Below are 19,491 nucleotides of genomic sequence, written 5' to 3'. Positions count from 1 at the left end.
TGCCGCAGCGCTGCGTTGCCATTCCCCTATTAGACAGGGAATGGGCAGATCGTTGTCATGACTGACTTTATCGAACATAGCACTGCAGCGCCCCTGGCGACTGCTCACCGCATGAACTCCCTCGTGCGTGTGACCCTCTAGAATGTATCCGCTTGTAAGCTTTCGCCTCACTGTCGCCACTCGCGGCAAAAAAGTACAAAATTTAATAATTCATTATATGTCCGTTTGTCATCACAAATTTACAGCATTCAAAACAAAAAAACCGATACTTTAAGAAGTAAAGTGTTGGTTATTTTATTTGTTGTATTTCAAAGTATTCGATTGAGGGAAAGTATAGGTGCAAGAATGCACCGCATATGCCCTGTTCGCATTCGACGGAGGATAGAAAGATAATGCCCGAAAAAGGAGGCACGCCCTTGACGCGCCCGAGAAAGGCGTGGCAAGCGGCTCACGGCAAGTGTGCAGATAGACAGCGGGACAGTGACGGTATTGCTAAATTGCGATAATACGTTGATAACAATACGCGGCGCTGGCGCGTTTTGTTGTGCAGTCCTCTGTGCTTGAAGCCCGGCAGCACTGCGCCGCGCAGGGTGCGGTCATGTTGTCATACGCGGCTTTATCTCGACATTTCTTTTTGCCTGCTGTTATTGCACGTTCCTTGCTATCTTCGTTCACTGACTGACATCGAGCAAACTCGGGTAAAACTCGGGTGAACGAGAAACTCGGCGCATCCTGCATAGCACCCCTGGTCCTTGCGCCATTACAACCTACACATTTCGTATCCTTTCCGCCTCATGAGAGCCGGGTGCGGTAGCCACTAGGATATTGTGCAACATTTTCACTTGCTATATTTATGTAATATATTTGGCACCACACTGACGCAGAGAATATTAGCATCTATGCAATTCAAAACAAGCAGTACTGTAGCAGAAAAAAGATGAGCCACAGCGTTATATTAATCACAATGCAGTTGTTGAGAAGTATGTACCTTGTGAGAGCCGGCTGCTGTCGCAGTAAATGAGTTAACTGATAGAGAAATATTTAAAAAATGTTTGCCCTTTATCAAACCTGCATTAGAATAAATAAAACATGGTTTATGAAACGCGGAGCCGTACAACATTTACGCAGCAGCTGAACGGAAGAAAAGCGCCACACTTCAACTGTCAAGTTGCTACTGTATAGTATCTTTTTAAATTCTGTTCTGCTTCATTTGGACTTCAACTTCACTTCTGATAACCATTGCTGGCCCGACATTACCAATATATTGACCTGAACATGTCTATCACCACATCAGTAACTAACAATTTTACTTTCTCGCAGGAACAATTGCTTTTTAATTGTTTACCTAGATCTATATGTCAGCAATATGTAACTTTTTTAAGCACACGGCATAGCTGTGTTTTCTTGTGACTTTCTTTTTTCGTATATACCACGTCCTTATATATTCCGGAAGCTTCTCCTAACATATTAATGTTTTTTTTCTTTCTTTGAAATGCTTTATATACAGTAATAGTTGTTGCACACAATTTCGAATTGCCCTATGCACGTTTCGTACCGCTGTCACACGGGCTCCAGCGAACTCCGTTGAGCATGAAACTCCCTAATGGAGATTTACGTCAAGGCAATTGCGGCCGGTCACAGGCCACAGTACGAGCTTTCGACGCAAGCCGCATGGGACACAAACGGCGCTGCTGCGCTTATCTCCAAGCGCAAAATTTCACATATGTAGTCGTCCTTAAAGCAATCTCTATGTACGTTTACTTACGCGGTATGTAATCTAATAAAATAATAGTGAGAAAGTGTGCGATATGTTACAGCAAGACTTTTAATCTCTAATCATAGCGATGTTGAAAGTTACGCTAGCCACACTGCGCTCTTGTTTTTGTGCGTGGGTGCACGTTGCTTGACCGGTGCGCGATTGACTACGAGTTGGGGTTGTGTGCTGTGAAATCGTGCCTGTGTTTGTTCGCGACGAGCTAGGCTCCTCTGATGCCGGTGTGATCGACATGGTCACTGAGTCACCGGGATCGCTCATTGTGATACGTAATCACCCGGAGAACATGGATAAACAAACGAAATGGCGGAACGACATTTCGCCATGCGACATGGTGAATCATTGGTGTACAGGGTACGACAAGGGACCCAATGGCACGCTGATGTACTTAAACAAAGATTAAAAACTTGCCATTGCGTGGTGTATTGTTCAAGAAAAGAATTTATTATTAATAAAATTTACAAGTGAGCTAGGTATGGCAATTTTGTTAGCGGGGTTTTCTTCGCAGCTGTAGCTATTTGGAAACGAGAGCACTCCGTCCAGCCGTAATGGTCAATGCTCAACTCCCTTCGCCAAAAGCTCCATTAAACTTTCTTGGCGAAATGGAGACCATGTGACTTCGAGAGCACCTCCTTGAAGATAACGACGACGTATTTCAAAGGAGTTCGCTTGTGCCCGTGTGACAAAGGTATCAATGTGTTTTGCGCCACTTAAAGCCGCCCTTTGAAAGCTATAATATTTACATATCAAGAACATTTACCAATATGTAAAAGAGCATCCCTATTATGAGTTATGACATATAGACCAAAAGTGTGTGGCCACAGAGGAAGGTGTAATGGAATAAATAGACACACAAAAGGGCAATCGAAACTCGAATTATCTTATTCTTGATATAAGCGCGAAGAAGACACGGACGGAGGCGGAAGAAAGGACGAGCGCTAACTCACAACTAAATCTTTATTGGGAATAACAAACATATATATAAGTGATTGCAAAAACCGTAGCAAAGAAAACATCCCATGTCACCTTATGCATCACACTGCATAAGGTGACAATGTGTGCCTTCTTCCCGATTTTTTTTTTTCATAAAAGGAAAAGCGCTGTGGCTACGTATGTCTCGTGTTGTGTTGAGTCTCTCTCAGTAACCGCCAAGGTCCACGATGGCTTGTAAAACTGTGAACGAAGACCTGGGTTTAGTGCATTTAACAAGCCGAAAAAGCTCAGTGGAATGTTGACAGCTGTCGTACTTAGAGCAACCACTAGACCCTAATATTTCCCACTGTAGCGGAGAATACATCTGAAAGTTAACAACTTTACAAAACTTGGCACTGCATTTATCTATCGTACAATATGTGTAAGACATAACTAGGGAGACGAGATGACAGCTATGTAACTACATCACCATAATACCTCTCGTGCGGATACTGATGCTTACGATATTAGAAAAGAAAGACATGAACAATATTGGTTGAAACAAGGCTGCGCCTAGAATTCAATAAAACTGATACACCACTTGGGCAATAAATGGCTCGTCCAGATTAATTTATCACAAGCTTGAAATCACACCGGATGCCACGCAATATGCATCCGACCTACAACGAAGGACGAAGGCGAGCCAGGGGTAAAGCTCTGCTCGCCAGTGCCCGCTTGGACAAGGATCGAACATGCTCCGTAGACGCTGCTTCGTACGCTCAAGAAGAAGCCTTCTCCTCAGTGGTCATCGACTTTGATTCGAAAATCATCAGCTGCGCTACCATCCGCACTTCTAGTTCCTGGGTTGCAGAACAGTTTGCCATTGCTCTTGCATTGACGGACGGTGTACATGACACGATTTATTCAGACTCCAAGACCGCTATCAGGGCCTTTCAGGTGGTAATGGTGGCTCCCCAGGCCCTACGTATCATCCAAAACGCTAAAGACCTCAAACATCATTCATTGGCCTGGTTCCCTGTGCACTTTGGAAATATTGAGGGTGCCTCGCTCAACCCCAACGAGGAGGCACACTCGGCTGCACGAGGTATGACTGACCGTGCGCCGGGTAATGCGTCCTCTCCTGGACGACCCGAGCCTCTCTGCTCGTACAACGAGATCTGCAAACACAATTACCTATCAAGAAGACTCCTGCCTCTGCCGCACTCATCGCTGTGCAGGGCCCAGGCAGTCACTCTCAGACTTCTACAAACAAGCACTTATCCGAGCCCTGCGGCACTGCACACAATGTACGCCGAACGGCTCACAAGCCTGGAGTGCCCCCTGTGTAGTGGTTAAGCGGACTTCGAGCATGTCCTGTGGGGCTGCGCCTCTGCTGGTCCCCCTTTCAGCCAAGACGAAATGATGACGCTTATTAAGGCCCAAGATCAGACCTCCCAAATCCTGGCAGTCCAGAGGGCCCGCGAGAGGGCCGTCAGGTTTGAGCTGATGGTCCCCGAGTGGGCCTAGCCAGGTGACGTCGAGTTTACTCGCGTCTATCGTGGACCAAATAAAGTTCACTCACTCACTCACAAGGTTGAAATTTTCGCGATTCATACGAACTTGTCGGAATAGAAACAGAGCTGTATAAGAGCGTATATGAGTCTGAACAGGAAGAGAACCGTGCAGCATGATTCAGCCCATAGGACTTATGCACTATGCCACTGTTGGCAATCAGGGCAAGAAGTCTTAGTTCCTCATGTGCAGAAGGAGACTGTAGTGCCTTCAGATTTGGTGCTCACCCATTTAACAGATCTAATACTTCCTACGTTTTCCCGGAGAGCTCATTACTGCAGAACTGATGGTTGGGCGAGTTGGTATGAATTCATTGTGAAATATTCAGCGCGCACAATAGACAAGGACAAATTGAAGGTGGACACACAAAGCGATCGTGTGTCCACCTTCACTGTCCTTGTATATTGTGTGGCCTAAATATTTCACTATGAAGGTATTATAAATAATAAATATGACCACGTCATTGAAGTGGATGAAGCTGGCAACGAAATTATGCGTTCGTTACTCGTTAGCAAGTAGTAACTAAGGAGAATATCTGAAATAAATATTTTTCAGCAATGTGACCACACAACCTCATACTTACACGCTACTCAGGGTTATTCTCTCCAATTCACCCTTTTCTGTAAATATTCTTCAAGGTAATGAAAAACAATGTTGAAGTTAGATATATTTTTTCATCTTCTATTATAACGGAACACGTCTTCGTTGCACAATCTTCTTTTGCGAAATACTCGCATGTACTTTGGAGTCTCCTTTGTAATTTTGCAAAAGCAAGAATCTGCGAGATGGAACAAATTTGTAATATCTAAATTGTCAGGACCGGTAAATGAAACGACGGAGTATCTACTTCAATCCGTGTCGCAGCTGCTGACAGCAAACATGGGCGTTACTTGTGAAAGTATTACGTGATGTCGCTAGCACGAATCACAGATGGAAGAAAAGTAAAGGCCTGTTAATTTCTTATTAGGTAGTCCGTTTTAGAACACACAAAGACATGTTGAAAAAGATTGAAGAAATTGAAAGGATCAAGCATTTTTAACGACGAAGATTTCTCTAGGCGTGCACGTAATGTAAGCAGTTAACTCTGGCACCGCTCCACTGAACATCGTAAGGATGCTGGAAAAGTTGGTTTGCTGTGCGACTCTCTGATAATTAACAGTGTGAAGTCTTAGTGGGAACACGCGAGCAAGTATGTTATAAAGACTGCCACCACTCGCTACCATATCAATGGAGGTTTTTTTTTTCTACCGAAAACTACATGACACTTTTAAACGTAAAAGCACAAATATTCGTGAAGAAATCAGCAATTTTAAAGCAAGTTTCTTTGCCTACCATACCGTGGTTTCACCTGAGTCGGCCGGTTAGTCTTTCTGTTAGTCCCAGGTCGAGTTGTTGCAGAGTAGATTTGAAATCGGGTGAGTAGTAAGATTGTTCAAGCACAGTGATGAAACTTCGTGCAAGGAACTAACACACTGTCAACGCAAAGTGCGCAAGGCAATTATCGGGGTGTGGACTCCCCGCGTCTACTTGGAACCCAACATACAAAAGTGCATTGACAGTTCGACCTTCAGACACAAACTTCTGTTTTCACAATGGTATAGTAAGGAAACACCACACTCCACATGTTTTTGATTGCACCTTTGTCTTCCGTACCTCTCTATCATGTTTTTTTTTTGCCTTGGCTCATCGCTCTTTTTTCAGTCCTCCTTGTTGTATTTGAACTCAAACTTGGATTCAGAGATTCAGTTTTCATTGGCGTAATGAATCTTTGCAAGAATTTATCTTTATCGACTGAAGTTTTCCAACCAATGCAACATTTTTTTCATCACAACTTTTCCTCATGAGTTTTCATTTTCGTATTTTCAGTCAACATTTAGTGAACGGATGACTTTTTCCAAACCAAGTGCTTCTGACATCATCGTAAGAGTGATACGGCGGCCGCTGTACACAAGTGAACACACACGATCGATGTTTTTATTTTCGCACGAGGTGGAGGGACGACCTGAACTTGCACCATTCTTGGTGTATTAACTGTCTTGCCATAAATTCTGGATCAATGTGAACACACTTTTGGAGGACATCGCTTCCATATTGATGTTTAAAGATTTCATGAATTTCTGCAGTAGTCTTCCCCCATTTCACACAATATTTGATACTGACCCTTTTCATCTTCATTTCGAGATATACCTAAAGTGGGTTGTAGAAAATTTAACGCACAAAAGTGTCTAGTGTCATGCAGTAGCCAGCCGTGTAGTGGAATCCAACCGGGTCCTTTCAAGTGGAGCAAAGAAGAACCCTCTTCACTTTCTTTACTTACTACATGAACTTCTGGACTATACCTTGTATTCCGGTTTATTCGTCTTAGTAGACTTATTTGATATTTCTTGCGCAAGGTATTAATCCACAATGAACAAACAGCCTAGCAGCGCGTATTAAGCATAGCTGATCATTTTAACTTTTATTTCCATAAAATCATAAAAACTCACAAATCAAAAAGTGGTCAATTGAAACTGGCAGCAAAAATATCTTACCTAATGAGCACACATGCGCGAAACGTGGCTCAGCCTGGCTGAGCCCGCAGTCACAAGTACGATGTTTTTCAGGAAAACCGCAAGGCAGGATACAGGTGAATTGGGCAATGTGGTGGACAGTTAAAAAATAAATTATGAATTGTTACGTACACAAACCAAGACCCTATTATGAGGTACACCACAGTGGAGAACTGCAGAAAGATTTTGACAACGTGGGGTTCTTTAACGGGCACATTTATCTCTGTACTTGATCTTTTTTTGCATTTTGCTCACATCATAATGAGGCAGTGGAGACCGGCATTGCATCCGCAACCTCGTGCTAGGACGTAAAAGCACATAGTTCAATTCCATTTTAACTTATTTTAGGTGCATGTGCGATCTTCTATCCTAGCATTTGTTTAATCTCATTTCAACATTTTTATTTGTTTTACAGTTTATGAATACAAGTGAGCTTATCTGGACTACAAACACTACTGCACAGAGCCGACATATATGCAAGGTGGACCTAAAAGATGATATAACGCCATACAACGTCACATTTTATAGGTCATATTTAGTAAAGAGTGGGTACGTAACTCTCATTCCAAATAATACATATATGGTCATTTGCAAAAGGGCATTTTGTCTTTCGTAGATGGAGAATAAGAAAATGTGCCGGAGAGTTTCAACATTTTTATAGGAATGTCACGCCACATGATCCTTATGACTCCATGATAATTAGTGCCAAAGGTAAGTAGAAAACCCCAACTACTCGTCATTGAAATTCTGCTGAGTTGTTAAAGCGAGAGCAAATGTGGGAGCCAATTCTGAGCAAGACTACATAATCAGTGATGTTTGTAAAACTACACCTAACCTGCGATATTACATTATCCATTAGTGTCGGACCAAGGTAAAGGATGTGTTCATCGTAGCAAACTTATGATTACGTTTATCAATGCGGATAGAATTCTTTGCATACTTCAACTGTACTGAGCCTGCCTGCCTGCCTCTGTATCTATCTATATATCTATCTGCCTATATATCTATCCTTTTACGTCGGACCAGTGGCCCAAGTTGCCTACCTGCTTGCGTAACTAGGTACTCTCAGCCACAAAATAATACGGACCCTGAAATCTGAGAAAAATCTCAATATCTCCGCAGTCACACAGTGCAGCCTGGTATTTGCATTAGAGCCTCGACTAGAATATGCTAACGTTGTCGTACAAAGTTTTACTGGCTACTGCTACAGGCTACTCGGTAATTGAACGTTTTCTGCGATCCCGTGGTCCGTAAACTTTTGTGCCCAGCTGTACGTGCTCCTCTGGGCAATGCCTCCGTGGTCATTCTATTGTCATTCGAGCTCCGTGATCTTACTCTCCTCCTACCGTCATCGTCATCACGCTTTCTACCTCGACCCAGCGGTCGAACTTGGGCCTATTAGTATGAGCTCGAGGTCGTGATGGCCGTCGTGGTCGTTGCATCGCCCTCATTCCAGCTTCGTCATCCGACACTCGTCATGCGATCGTCGCCACGCCTTCGTCTATTATACAGTCGTCATGTATTCGTTGACCCAGCACCGTATTTATGCCGCCGTGGTCATTAAATCATCTTCATTCGAGCTTCGTGATATGACTCTCGTCATGCTGTCGTCGTGACGCCTTCTACTTCGACCCTGTGTTTAACTTGTCTTAAAGCTTAGGCCACTAAGTATGGGTTCGGGAGTGTGATGCCGTCGTAGGCGTAGCATCGTCGTGATTCAAGCTTTGTCATCCGTCATGAGACGGTCATGCTGTCGTGAGCACGCTACAATCGTCACCAGACGTCATCATGCCGTCGTCGTCACGTTGTCGTTTCATCATTGCCATCACTCGAATAACGTCATCCCATTGTCGTCATACCATCATCATCATCACGCCGCCTTCGTACACTACCCCAAGGAAAGTTTTCTTCACTTTAACATTCACATTCATGAGTTTGCATCCAACAGTGCGGCTTGGTGCATAAAAAATGTATTTCATGCCAATGAATAGCACTCTGAAGGCCATCTTCGCTCTCTAAACTATGCGGGCCTGGACGGCTTAGGACCTCAACAGTGAGGAGGACTGGAGTAGACGCATATCCAGCGAAGTCCTCCAGGGTCAACTGCTGGCCGTCCAGAAATCTCACGACATCGGGAAAGCCTTTGGCCTACCGGTGCCTACGCGGGCGGAGCCACCGACTTAGCCTGGGGGCTTTTACTCTCGGGCCCTAGTTTCTGTGGACCAAAATAAAGTTCTTGCTATGCCATGCCGAGGAGAATAACCTGCAAAGGCTCACGTATTGTATAACAAAGAAAGCGCAGAAAGTGCCAACAAATGTTATTGACAGCTTATTCGCATAGGAACCATACAAAATAGAGGTTGCGCTCCCATGTCATGGAAGAATGAGTATGCTCTCGCACACTTGTGGTGTCACAGTATTGTCGTGACTTAACGGAAATTTCGCGTCATGTAATTCGCATTTATTACCAGGAGAAAATGGCTTTGTTGGCTCGTGCGTATGCGTAATCACAATTCACTGCGCATGCAGCTATAATAACAAACCTGGAAGGGCTACCGTGTAAACATACTATTTTTTGATAATGCAGGAACTAAAATTTAAAAGATGTCGTTTAACAGAGTACTTTGTTCTCACCACATAACTCATAACAGAATATTCTTACCTGACTGCTGTACTATTAAAACGTAAAATGCAACTCACTTGAACGCAAAACTGAATGAATTCATATCTTCTTTTAGGGGCGAAGCACCATAGCTAAGCCCCAACCAGACGTACGCGTTGGAAAGCGCCCGCACGCGCCGCATCGCGCCTGGGCGCGTACGGCGTCAGGCACGGAGACTGCATCGCGTGTGGACGCGTTGCGGCGCGGACACCTACCACTGATAGGATTTTTACGCCCGCACCGGTAGCTGCCACCGCGTCGCCCGCGCGACGCTCCTCACGTGACCACAGAATGCCTATGACGTGACCACTCTGAACCAGCGTGACTTCCGGAAAGACTCTTCGCGCCGCGTGCAGGCAAGCCTGGGAAAGCTGCGTACTTTGTGTTCGTCGTTCCGCGCGTTTGGTAGGTGAACATGGCAGCCGCGACAAAACGCGCAGGGACGCGCGGCAACTCGTGCATCGTTTTGGTGCGCGCCCTCTTCCTCTATCCGACGCGACGTGACGTCGAGTGAGCGCGGCGCGTGCGGACGCTTTCCAACGCGTACGTCTGGTTGGGGCCTTAGCGCCGAGCCTTGTCCCTCCCTCCTCCTAAGTAGCTCTGGTTTGTATAGAGGCCGCTAGGGGCGCTGCGGTGCACAAGGGCGTTTGTTCCCGACGCGCGCTCTCTTTTATTGCGATAGCAATTATATGGACACTCCAAAGCAGATTTCTGCCGTCGGCGTCGCCGTCGCCGTGAGGTTCCGTATGACGTCAATGGAGATGAAATCGTCGCCGCGCGCCGCCGAACGCTGTATGTGCGAGTGAAAGGGCGCGAGGGATTCGCGCTTTCACGGGGAGTGAACGCACGGCGGAGAACAAACGCGCGTTCTGTGCCGTGCTCCCGTAAGGGCTGCAGAAGTAGGCGTCTCTTTCCTCGTTTACAATCACCATATATGTAGAGCAAACGCGCCTTCTTCTGACGCACGAAAGGCCGTGGGGGGGGGGGGGGGGGGGGGGGTAGGTGCAGAGAAGGGAGGCGACGTTTAGCTGCGGCACCAAGTGCCTATTTATATCAGAGGCTCCGGCAACAGTCACCAACGCCGCACGCATTTTGTGCGAACGCGGGCAAAACGCCGACGGCGTCGACAACAGTGCTGTGTGTTGCCGGTGCTGCTGCATGTCCAAGTTTGTACAGCGGATAAAACTACTATCCTTACTCCGTATAGCTCTCTACTAAGTTGCTATCGCAATTGATGCTTCGCCTTTCGGGTGAAACTGCGACAACTTTCTCTCTCATCAATAGCTCTGGTTTGCATGGAGTCCGCTAGGGGCGCTGCGGTGCACAAGGAGGTTCGTTACCGACGCGCGCTCTCTTTCTCGCTTCAGCCATGGATGATAACGGTCGCTTCTGATAACGGCGCGCCCGCTATGGATGAAAAGGCGAGAGTGGAGGCTCAGCTGCAAGCGGAGTCGAGGGCTCGCAAAGCTGATGCAGCACGGTGACGCAGACAACAAGCGCACCCGGAGTCTAGGGCGCGGGAAGCTGCAGCAAAACAGCAACGCCGGCAAGCGGAGCCGCAGCTGAGGGCTGGCGAAGCTGCAGCAGCATGGCAACGCCGGCATGCGGACTTGGACCTGAGGGCCCGCAAAGCTGCAGCAGTACGGCAACGCCGGCAAGCGGACCCGGAGCTGAGGGTTCGCGAAGCTCGCGCTTGAACCGAGCATCGGCGCCACCAACCTCAGGTAAAGAACGCTTCCGGCGTTTTGCCGCCGCTTCCCGCGCTCTCGCTGCCTCTGGGTCCGCTTGCCGGCGTCGGGGAATCACGGTTAACCGAATGATCTCCCGGTGCTTCGCCTACTCATCATCATTCACTTCGTGGACATGCGGTGAGCTTTTTTTGTTTGAGCAGTTAAGTGCTACAAATTGCGTCCCTGAAGGGACGTCTGCAGGCGCTTGGTGTGTTGCGAAACCACCTTTTGGTGTTGCACTTCCCCCTTTTAACAGCGAAGCTGTGTAAGCCAGCCGTAATTTGTGGTTCGTGATTATACTAGGCTATACAGTCACGCTTGCAGATATCGCATTTATGCGAATCATATGATTGCATTTGAGCATCGTCATCTTCATCCGCAGCTGGCACGTTCGCACGCTCGTGCTCTCCGAGGTGAAGAGGATTTGCGCGCAATGAGAAGCGAGAGAGAGAAGCGCATTCATGGAGTGGGCCTGCTGGAACGCGTTGTCGGTATTGCAACGTGGTGTCGGTGTTGCAAGCTGCGCTATGCAACGAGCAGTGACGGCCATAAGTCCGAGAAGCGCGTAACGAAATTATCATCATCATGAGCAATAAGATCAAAAGTTCGCGTGCGCTTCCCGAAAATGCTGGGCTACGATAGCCCAGCTTCGCTGTTTCAAGCGTTGCGCGGCCGAGTGCAAGGTTAAGTGTTTTTATTTTCGTGCGTTGCTTAGCCATGTCCGGGGAAAAGGACATTCTTGGTGGTTGAGCAGATGCGAAGTGTTTGGACCTTGCAGGCCACTGGGCGGACGCAACACCACCCTTTGACATCGGCTTCACGTAGACGGCACCTGCTGACTGACCCATCCTGGGGAAATCGGTAGTTTCTTTTTTCGGTCCTGGTTTTTTTATCTTTGTTTTTCTATGTCACTTTCCTATCTTTCCTTTATTCTACACACTTCTGTATTACTTCCGATCTTCCGTGTAGCGAAAAAGCCAACGTATAGAGGTTATATCATTGTAGGTTATAGTGGCTATGAACTGCTGCCGCTGGCAGGCTTTATATATAAAGAACCTTGTAGCGTCCCCTTGTTTGGCTGCGTGGAGGGCGGCTGGCACCGCTGCCGAAATTATATTCATTTTATTGCTTCAACCTAATTTCCAAATCTGCCTGATCGCCCTCTTTTAAAGAGAGGCCGCACCTATGAATATTTCATCTTTTCCTTAAAGAGCAAGGGAATCTTTTTACGTTTCTACGTGATCCATACTGAAACACCCCATAATACAGTAATAACGCTATCACCTTTTGCTGTTGCGAAGTGCCTCACCGACACTGTGGCCCCGGGATAAGAATTTACGAAAATAGCCGGTGGCGACCTTCTAGAAATTCGTGACCAAGTCCAGCACGACAAACTGACAAATGGTGACACCCCTATTTCAGTAACCCTTCATCTTTCTCTCAACAGCTCACGAAGAGTTTTTTTTCGGAACAGGGCCTGCTAGAATTGACTGAGGCGCAGCTCCTAGAGGGCTGAAAAGAACGACATGTGACGAATGTGTAGCGAAGTAGGATACGATGGTACCAGAAGGAAATTCCGACAGAACACCTCCTTCTCATGTTGTGTGCAAGCACACTTCCCGCACACATATAAATAGGCTGCATCAAGAGAGAGAGAGAGAGAGAAGGGAAGAAAGAAAAGCAGGGAGGTTAAATAGGGTTGTACCACTTTGCTACCCTACACGTGGGGAGGGGGATGGGGTAGTGAAATAAAGAGAGAGAGAGCTAAGCAAGATGCAGCATATCTACAAAAACAATGTCAGACCGTGCATAACAAATCTACGACCCTGCTTTAAGTGCAAAGATTCGGTCACAAATTTCAGAGTGGCCGGGGCCGTACCACCTCTGTAAAGTGCGCATCGCATGACAACCTCGCGGACAACTTCAGCGTCCATCATGCAAGAATGAAAAAGAAAGCATCACCTTCAAAGTAAAACAAAAAAACCATTTCCTTCAAAGAAGCGTCCAAACGTCTCTCACCTGTACAGGGCCTTTCAATCTCCGAAGTCGCACGGCAGTGGGCAGTGCCACAGTGGTTCTTGGCGGCTGTTCGGACAACAAAGAGTGGACCGGCGGTATTACCCCTCCCGCTACTGCTGGATCAGCTAGTGCTGTTCCGAGACCCAGCAAGAATAGCCAGCAGTCCTGCGAGCCTTTGGGCTCTAGGACTTCTAGATGCAGTAGATTCTTAGTAGATGCAGTAGATTCCTAATAGATTGAAGACATTGGATGCCCGCGAGCGGGAATCCAATGTCTCGGCTGAGGCGATGCGAACTTTACCAAATGCATCGGCGTCCCAGACGCCCAAGGATAGGTGCAGCTTTAAGGAGCGCGCAAAAAAAAAAAACATCGCATATCCACGAAGTGAATGATGATGAGTGTGCGAAGCACCGGCCGGGGGATCATTCGGGCAAAACGCCGGAAGTGTTCTCCGGAAGCCGGAAGCTGGCTTCCGGCTTCCGGAACCGGAAGCGGAACCGGAAGTGTAACCGGAAGCCGGAAAATCATCCTTCACACGATGCACCCCCAGAGCTCCTCACTGACCGAGGCCGCTACTTTCTAAAGTTGTTAATGACGTTCTACACTCAGGCACGACTGAACACAATCTTACGACTACTTACCATTCACAAACGGAAGGTCTAACCGACCGTCTCAACCGAACCCTTACTGACATGCTGTTCATGTATGTCTCCGCAGACCATCGTGACTGGGACGTTGCATTGCTGTTCGTTACCTTTGCCTATAATTCTTGCCACGATACCGCCGGCTTCTCTCCATTCCTCCTCTTGTTTGGTCGCGACACTACGCTACCTTTAAAGACCGTTCTGCCTGACAGTCTCAATTTGACATCGGAGTAAGCCCGCGAAGCCATACTTAAGGCACAAGCAGCACGCCATATTGGCCGACGTCGACTTGTGGATACGCAGGAAAATCAGCGGCGCTTATATGACACTAGAGCACTGCACGAATCAATTTTTTCAGCCCGGGCCCGTTTTTACGTTGGGCTGCCCACCCGAGCCCGACTAAAAGTTTATGGCGAGACCCGGGCCCGGCGCGGGCCCGGAAATAATCTACGTTACCCACCCAGGCCCGGCCCATCACCACTTTACCTTAGGCCCGAGCCCGGCTGGAAATCGGCCCGAACCCAGCCCGAGACCGAAAAAGATCACCGAGCAGCCTTAAAAAAATAAAATAAAGAAGAGAATGAAAATAATTTACTCAGAAGGCATAAATACATGTCATATGCAATTATGAACACCATTTCAGCGGTCTGAACGCAAATACCAGCGCACGAAGTAGTACGAATGACCCTGCGGAGCAGTATCTCCATCAGTTTACAATGGCGCGACCTTGATGAGGCCCAATCCACTTCTATCGCAGCGTCGCCACAGTATTTTTCCACGTCGGGCGCCTCACTGCATTGCATTCGCCGCCCAACCGCTCGTCTCACTTAACCGTAGCGCTTGCATGTAGGCTTCGTACATTCAACCGCCTCTTAACCTGCACCGTGTCGGTGCTTCAGCCGCCGGGGGTCGTGTTACAGACGGATAAAGAAGGCGTTTTCAGATAACTCCGAATAAGACAGCGCCATGAACTTCGCGAGCTATCTATGATCTTGTCAGCCGCTACAGTTATTGTAAATTCCCTGTAAATATATTTCTTACTTCTTTTTCCCCGTAACAATATCACTCTCAGCAGCTCCAGGAAATCGTCGCCTATGCGCATCTTCGTGCTTTAGAATATCCCATAACAATTCTACGTTGTCGTAGGTTCCCTAATATCTAGAAATGCTTTTCATAAAGGTTTTATTGCGATAGCAATTATATGGACACTCCAAAGCAGATTTCTGCCTTCGGCGTCGCCGTCGTCGTCGCCGTCGCCATCACCGTGAGGTTTCGTATGACGTCAACGGCGATGAAATCGTCACCGTGCTCCGGACGCTGCATGTGCGAGTGAAAGGGCGCGAGGGACGCGCGCTTTCACGGGGAGCGAACGCACGTCGGAGAGCAAACGCGCGTTCTGCGCCGTGCTTCCTGAAGGGCTGCAGAATTAAGCGTCTCTTTCCTCCTTTCCGTATATAGAGAGCAAACGCGACTTCTTCCGTCGCGCGAAAGGCTGTAGGGGGACGGGTCGGGAAAGAGGGGAGGCGACGTTTAGCTGCGGCACCAAATACGTATTTATATAAAAACGCCGCGCGCGTTCGGTGCGAACGCGGGCTAAACGCCGACGGCGTCGACAACAGTTCTGCGCGTTGCTGGGGCTGCTACATGTCCATGTTTATACAGCTTATAAAACTGCTATCCTTACTCCGTATAGCTCTCTACTAATTTACTATCGCAATTGGTGCTTCGCCTTTCGGGTGAAACTGCGACAAATTTTTTTCTGAGCTACTGAAATCTCTATGCTCTAAATTAGCACAAACATTATCATCTAAGCGTCTCCTTAGGTTGAACCCATTCTGTAGTTCCCCCAGTACATTTTTTGCCTGTCCATTTCGACAGTTGTAGTTTTATGCCTTGCATTGCCATTCTCTATATCGCCGCCATTGCTGTAACTGACCTGCACGAGCTCGTTTTATCCTTCTCACTTTTCTTTGTAGATGAGGTTGATCTTGCTTTCACGTCATTCAACGATAATTTGCTTTGTTTTTTAATCACTTGCTCTATGACATTAGTGCGCAGTGCCTTGCATTTTGGACTGATGTTTTTGATTAGCTGAATGCAGTTCCCCTGTCGGTAATGAGGACGTCCGGTGAACCATGCTACAAAACTATATTACCACATGTGTTTCTTTACACTTCTGTTCAGTCGTTTCAGCAAAACATTTCTTACCGCCTTCAGCCTTACATGCGTTGTTATGCGCTGGCGATATGAGATTGCGCATATGCCAACGGTTGTGATCGCTCACGCCGTCTGGTTACCGAATTTAGATTATCGCGCGCTAGTGATAACAGATGGCGCATGTGGCTCAACTTCACGTGCTATTTCTGGACAAACCGGCCCCTCTGGCATAAGGTCACGCGTATGCTCCGAGATGCTTGTGGCATCTTCTGGAATGAACTAGAGCACCAACTTTACACTTAGAAAACCATGTGGCGCCGGTGTAAGTTAAGGATAAACGAGTGTGATGGAGGTATTCCAGGGCCATGATTGCTGCCATTGCCGCAAACGTCATTACGGGCATCAGTTTGCCAAATAGACGCCAAAAGTTTCCTTTCTCCGCTTCGCCTTCTTGCCTGACTGCCGGCCTGCTTGCGGGCATGCACCTTCACATCTATGTGACAGTATACTTATTTTACGACAGTACAGTTAATATATTTGGTTTCTTTTTTCTGAAACGGCGGCTGTACCTTTCGTTTTCAGGGATAAACAAAGTTTTCATCTTCATTCTGAGATACCCGCCGTGGTGGCGTAGTAGATTTTGCGTTGTGTGGCTAAGCACGAAGGTGCAGGATCATATCCCTGCCGCAGCAGCTGCATTGGAATGAGGGAAATCCAATTACGCCAGTGTATCCGGCATTTGGTGCACCGTAAAGAACCTCAGATGGTCACAATCAGTCTAGAGTTCTCCACTACGGCGCGCCTCATATTCATATTGTATTTTAGCACGTAAAACGCCGAACAACTTTTCTCATACTGACATAGCTTTATTTTTTGTAAATTTCAGAAAAGCTTGCTTCTCTATTTTTTCTCGCAATGTGGAAACCGAGGTTTCAGGTAGTCAGTGCTCTTAAGGAAACCATTTTGTGCAGTTGTAATCCTAGGCCCGTATGTATTTTGATTGGTACATGGCAGTATAATGATGCTTCTCCTAGCGGTTCAGTTAAGCATCGCTTTCCTGGGGAAATTCATTCTTAACAATATGTAAAAGGTAGGCAATTCAATACGCCTCCCACGCATTGTTCAAACGCCTTTCTCCACTCTTTCTGGCCCTGATTTTGGTTTAATGTACTTTTAAAGCAGCAGAAAACAGCATTGTTACCCTGTGTCTAATTATTTTTGTCTCAAGTTCGTTGCAATGTGGTTTCCAAAATATTCTCAGTCCTTTAACTTTCATTTGAGTAATGAAATTGTGCACAACTAGGCGGATGAAGTATTTTGATTACCTGCAAAGCCCCTTCTCCCTCATTGTCTGGAGCCCACCCTCACACTCTATCGCGGATCTGGACAGGTTACTGAGGGAGATTAAGAAGGTGGACAGAGCATGACTGTGCTGTGAGATTTCAACGTGCCCCATGCTGACAGAGCTACCAAAACGGGAACGGACGTGCACAATGTGTTGCCATATCACAAGCTAACCCTCTGGAAAACCTGCTGCTTTCCGCTATGATTGGCAGAAGCGTCTCAAGGAACCCCAACCCCCACGTCACATTCCCCTCGCGCCTGTCGCAAGTCGCGTGGATGAGGCTCGACGAGACACTGGGCAGCCACCGTTACATCGTGCTGACAAATACTGGGTGCTGCAGGGCATCGGCCTGAATACGAAAAGTGAAGGTCACAGATGCCGAGAGGCCCCCCGAATAGATTCAACAAGCCATGAGCAACTCCGAGGTGTACCCGCACCTGCTCCACCTCCTGAAAAGGTGGAAGCGGCAGAACAGGAAAATAGTACTCAAAAATAGAATCCCAGCAATTGAAGCAAAGTGAAAATTATGCAGAGCAACTTGGCAGGAAGAACAGCAACCAGGCCTGCATACACATCCAGAGACACGGCAACCGCAGGACCTGGGCCACCTTGAAGTCGCTGCTGGTAAACACGGAATCCTGGGCCGTTGGGGCCAACACATCAGGCGCCTGATCCACAACTGTCAGGGAATGGAAGAGGACGTCCTTGAAGCAGTCACGGAGAAGCTCGTCGGCGAGAACCCAGTCACTGTAACCCCGACTCACCCAGAAAACGTAGGAAGGCAAAGCTCGGAGCAAAACTCGGACGCGGCCCTGAGCAAACTCACAACAAACACGATGGTGGGAACGGACCGGATCAACAAGAAGCTGATCCCCTACCTCGGCAACTGGGTGCCTGATGAATCATAGCAACGAGAGCGGAAAGACGGGCATAATCCCCGGGACCTGGAAGCGCGCGGACGTGACCAGAATTACCATGCCAACCCTCCCCCCCCCCCGAAAAAAAGAACGATATCCAACAGAACATGTGCATACGCCCTATCGCCCTGACCACGTGAGCTAGCAACGCCTTCGATCATATGGTACATGACAGGCACTCCTGTACCTCGAAGGCAGCAGGATCATGCCGCGCACTGTGTACTGATTTCGCCCTCATCTATCTACCCCATGACGTTCTTTTACAGATCAAAGAACATGTGATAGACAACTTAAGCACCACGCACAAGAGCGCCGTTCTGGTTCTGTATGTCAAGGGGGCCGTCGTAACTTCTCGCATGAGGTGGTGCAGAGGCGCCTCTTGGACACGAACGGTGGCTAGACAATGTACAGTATTACTATGTCCGCCACTTCTCGTTGGAGAGGACGGCAACTATAGTCTAGGCAACCTGTGGTCACTTAGTACTCTACTCAAAGGCCTTCTGTAGGAATACACAGGTACTAAACAATCGTATACTTTTGAGAAATATGCGCAAGTCGAGAAGGTTTTCCGTACTGAAGAGTACCCTTTGAAATACTAAAGACATTATGGCTGTCTCTGGTACGCACGGTGAAAGACCGCTGAGCGTTCTCGCATCTGTTGTTATAAGAAACAAAACTCCATGAAATAGCATCAAGTGCACTTTCTGCTAAAGTCTCAGTGACATGCAGAAGTAAATATTTTGTTGTTGTTATTTCGCAGGTGCAAGCTACAAGACCACCGAGGTGCTGCACTATCGAAGCCCAGACAACAATTGCGCCATCTTTTGGGTATTGCGGGCTGGTTCATGTATGTACCAATGGAATATCAAATGGGATGGAACATTGGCTTTATAACGTCGCGAACGCTTATGTGGACAATTTCAGGATTATTAGTGAGCACATGTTTTTGAGGGGGGAGGGGGGCAATAATACGCGCAATATTGCCGCGCGACTGGCTGCTCGTGCGTGTATTCGCGGGCCTCTTTCACACTCGGAAAAACACTTTATGTAGCAAGTATTGAGCAACAGAATGCTGCATCGGGAGTTTTTGATGATGCTCTATAATTTTATAATTGACTCTTTTCATCTAATTAAAATATTTGAGAAGTTGAGTAATTCATTAGGACTAATTATGTAACTAGACGGAATTAAAAAATATCCTGTGTATCTC

General features: G+C 47.2%; 1 long non-coding RNA gene across 1 annotated transcript; it reads left to right on the top strand.

Annotated features, from left to right (window-relative positions):
* Window positions 1-7,227: 7,227 nt before the first annotated feature.
* LOC119458182 (uncharacterized) lies at window positions 7,228-19,144 on the top strand. Its single transcript, XR_005193439.2, has 3 exons — window positions 7,228-7,356; window positions 7,424-7,518; window positions 19,042-19,144. It is a non-coding gene; the product is annotated as an uncharacterized LOC119458182 (long non-coding RNA).
* Window positions 19,145-19,491: the final 347 nt, after the last annotated feature.

Source organism: Dermacentor silvarum, chromosome 7, assembly GCF_013339745.2.
Source record: "Dermacentor silvarum isolate Dsil-2018 chromosome 7, BIME_Dsil_1.4, whole genome shotgun sequence".
Lineage (NCBI taxonomy): Eukaryota > Metazoa > Arthropoda > Arachnida > Ixodida > Ixodidae > Dermacentor > Dermacentor silvarum.
The sequence above is the reverse complement of the archived record's forward strand: the minus strand, read 5'-3'. Positions and strand labels throughout refer to the sequence as shown.